The sequence below is a fragment of the Chenopodium album genome, chromosome 9, assembly GCF_948465745.1.
Source record: "Chenopodium album chromosome 9, dcCheAlbu1.1, whole genome shotgun sequence".
In the NCBI taxonomy this organism is placed as follows: domain Eukaryota; kingdom Viridiplantae; phylum Streptophyta; class Magnoliopsida; order Caryophyllales; family Amaranthaceae; genus Chenopodium; species Chenopodium album.
Window position 1 is genome coordinate 37,837,960 of NC_137842.1, and position 4,106 is coordinate 37,842,065.

The following is a 4,106-nucleotide window of genomic DNA, read 5'->3' on the forward strand; positions in this document are numbered from 1 at the left end:
GTTCCAGATCAGGTTACATCCCATTCGATCCTGAGATCGAACGCTCCTTCCATAGACAGAAAAATTTCTACAAGCAAATCCTGGCGGATTCTGGTGATAATAATAATAATCATCGCGATCCTCCAACTGGTTCTAGCGATTTAGAGGCATCATCAGACACAGAATCAGATATGACGGCTCCAAAGAAGCTTAGTGATTATTCACAACCAAAGCTTACGGATTTTCCACATCTCACCCCTACTCCGGCTCTTGATGGGGTTCAATTTGAAATTAAACCTCAATTTATAACGATGATAGAGAGGAAGCAATTCAGTGGAGCCAAGGGTAAAGACCCGAATCTTCACATTGCCGACTATTGTCAATATTGCAACACCATCAAGCAAGCCGGGGTCACTCAAGACCAAATCAGGGAGATTCTCTTTCCCTTCTCTTTAACTGGAAAAGCTAAATTGTGGTTTAATGGCTTAAATAGAACTACACTTGGTATAACTGACTGGGAAACTCTTGTTTTGAATTTCTATTACAAGTATTACCCTGCAGAGAGAACAGCCGTACTACGGAGTGCAATCCAGAACTTTGCCCAAGAAGCCGATGAATCTTTATATGAGGCTTGGGAGAGGTTCAAGGATTTACAAAGAGATTGCCCCCACCATAATTTAGCGCAATGGCAGTTAATCCAAGCCTTTTATAATGGCCTTGGAAATTCTTCTCGAATAATTCTAGACTCTGCAGCTAGTGGGAGATTTATGAATCTGGATGTTGATGATGCAGGTCAGGTTATTGAAGACATGGCGATACACAATTCCCAATATGGGAATCCTAGAGGATTTTCTAACAAGGGGAAGCATAGTGTCGACTCTGTATCCTTTTTGCAAGCTCAACTAACCTCTATTTGCCAAAAATTAGATAATCTGAGCACTGCTAATGTAGCCAATGTTTCTGCGATTAATAATAATTCTAATGAGGCTTTATGTGAAAATTGTGGTATTGTAGGTCATTGGGAGCAGGATTGCAGGAGTTCTGTGGAGCAAGTTAATGCCTTCCAAGCTTATAGGCTGAATAACCCATACTCCAACACTTACAATCCTGGGTATCGGAATCATCCATACCTTTCCTACCGGAGCACTAATGTTTAAAATCCGCCACCACAAGAACCACAGGCGCCACAGCAACAGCAGCAGAAATATTATCATCCCAATGCTAGCCAGAAGAACCAACCACAACAACCCTCCTCATCTTCTAACCCTTCTCTGGTGGAAATTAGAGCAATGTTGGCTAATATGCAAAAGCACATGGAGAGCAGAGATGCGACAATTGATCAAATTCTAGCGCATAATAAAATTGTAGATAATCAAATTGCGCAACTCTCCGCTACTCTACAAGCCCGCCAACAGGGAGCCTTTCCGGCACAGCCTACTAGGCCTACGGATCAAGCATTTGCAATTACTCTACGGAGTGGTTCAAACTATGAAGGGCTCTCTATGCCCAAAGTTGATGAACCTGTTTTATCAAATAATGCTAATCTTGATTCCATTAAACCAAACAATGTAGTTGATAGTCCTACAGGGCTAAAGGATAATACTAACATATCTAATTCTACATTGCAGGGTACAACTCCAGAGAAGGTGGCTACTCCAGACAAGAATAATAATGCTCCAAAGCCAATTATCAAACTTCCTTTCCCCAATCGTCAATTGAAGACAAACTTGGATAAGCAGTTTGGTAAGTTCCTGGAGGTGGTAAAAGATTTGAAGGTAACAGTGCCCTTTACTGAATTAATCACACAAATCCCCTCGTATGCAAAATTTATGAAAGAAATATTGACGAGAAAAAGGTCTATTAGTGAGGTAGAGACAGTAACTTTCACTGCAGAGTGTAGTGTCGTACTTCAAAATAAGTCTCCACCTAAATTAAAAGATCCGGGTAGTTTTTCTATCCCTTGTCATATTGGCAATCTCTTGATTGATAATGCATTATGTGATTTGGGTGCAAGTGTTAGTGTCATGCCATTATCTGTGTGTTCTAAGTTGAATATGGGTAAATTAAAAGCCACCAATATAACTCTACAAATGGCCGACCGTTCTTTCAAATACCCCTTAGGTGTTTTAGAGGATGTCCCCGTTAGAGTAGGTAAATTTTATATACCTGTAGATTTTGTTGTTCTTGACATGGCTGAGGATATGCAAACCCCAATCATTTTGGGTAGACCATTCCTTAACAATGCAGGAGCATTCATAGATGTACGAAGTGGTAAGTTAACACTATCAGTAGGGAATGATAAAGTTATTTTTAATCTGAATAATGCCCCTAAAAGCTCCATGACTGAGGAGAAATGTTTCAGTGTTAATGTGGTTGTAAATTATTCTAACAAGCCCCAAGCTCTTGAAAAAGATCCCTTGGAGGCGGTATCTTGTGTTGCATCCTTTTCAGATGAGATAGACAAATGGCAGAAGGAAGTCGATGCAATAGAAAGAGCACTCTACAATGTTGGTCTTGGTTTCGAGGATGAACAAGTGAAACCGATCGAGCAAGTTGTGCGAATCGAGCCTACGGTAAGTGTTCCGCCAAATCGAGTTGCAAGTGTTGAACGCAATGACAATTTGAAGCAACATTCGATCGAAGGAGGATTTTTAGTGCGTAGCATTGAAGATCCCCCAAACCAAGTCAAGGAGGATCCGCCAGATAAGGAGATTTGGCGTCCCACAGGGTATGTCAGGAAGCCGTATCGCAGCCTAAACACCACTAGACCGGGTAAGAAACCACCCGATCAAGCGTTAGGCAAAGGTTCCTAGAAATTGTACTTGGTAAGAAGGTCGTGCGGGACCTAGATAAACTAGCGCTTTGCGGGTGGCAACCAGTATTTTTAATGCTTTTTAGTCTAGTTTTCTTTTCTTTTTCTTATGATAGGAGAGATGAGGGAATTTAATGAGTTCTTTGAGTGTTTGTACAGGTTTGAAGGAAAAAAGTTAGCCAAATTTCAGAAAAAAGAAGAAAATTAATACTTCGCCGATTTAATCTCAGGCCCGACCGGGCGAAGCTCGCCCGATCGGGCGCGAGAGCAAGGATCTGAAAATAAGTAATTTCGCCCGACCGGGCGCGAAATTCGTCGTATACGGACTAATTTATCCGCGCGATCGGGCAAGCCTCGCCCGACCGGGCGCGAGAAGCGCCAAAAATACGATCGATAGATCGCCCAACCGGGGGCGAGAGTTGGAAGAAATCAGATCTTTAGATCGCCCGACCGGGCGAAAGGCGCCCGATTTCGCCCGGTCGGGCGAAAGGCGCCCGACCGGGCGCAAAAGGGTACGAAATTTGAGTGAATTAGATCGCCCGATCGGGCGAAGTCCGCCAGACCGGGCGCGGAAACCAGCATGCGAAATAACCCAGATCGCCCGACCGGGCGACCCACCGCCCGACCGGGCGCGAGCGGATCCGGCATTCTTTTTCTTCTTTCTCTTCTTCTGTCTTCCTCCTTTTCTTCTTTCTCCATTACTTTCTCTCTCTAAAACTCAAATTCTCTCTACCTTCTCTCTAAGATTTCTCCTCCATTTCTTACCCAAATTCAAAACTCTTTACATATTTGTGATCCTCTCTTCATCCTCTTCACTTTCATATAAAAATTTTTCAGTTTTAATTCAATAAATTTTCAAATCCATTTCTTGAACATGGCTTCAAAGAGGGCTAGGTCCATTTTTGGTAGGAGCTCCAGTTCGAGGGAGGAATACAACCTGGACTTGCAACTCCCATACTATCCGGCGATCCGGATTGTGAGCCGAGAACAAAAGGAACAGCTAGAGCATTTGGTCGGTCGTGAGGTAATTCCTTCTCGGTGGTTACACCGCCCTACCCTAGAATCATTTGGTTTGTATGATTTTGTTAAACGATTTTTGAATGACATTGGCATGAGAAAAATTGTTGACATGCACTATCCTACATTCCAAGAACTTACTTGTTAATTCCTGTCCACTTTTCATGTTGTTAGTAGTAGAAATGGGCCAAATTTATTTTTTAGGTTAAACAATAGAAATATTAGTTTAACTTTTGTAGAATTTTGTAAAATTTTTGAATTAAATTCTGAATTATCTCACCAGTGGCATGCGGACTAT

At 42.3% G+C, this 4,106-nt stretch overlaps 1 non-coding gene across 1 annotated transcript; it reads right to left on the bottom strand.

Annotated features, from left to right (window-relative positions):
- Positions 1–551: 551 nt before the first annotated feature.
- LOC145561023 (small nucleolar RNA R71) lies at positions 552–658 on the bottom strand. The gene has a single exon (XR_014093606.1). It is a non-coding gene; the product is annotated as a small nucleolar RNA R71 (small nucleolar RNA).
- Between the last annotated feature and the right edge of the window lie 3,448 nt (positions 659–4,106).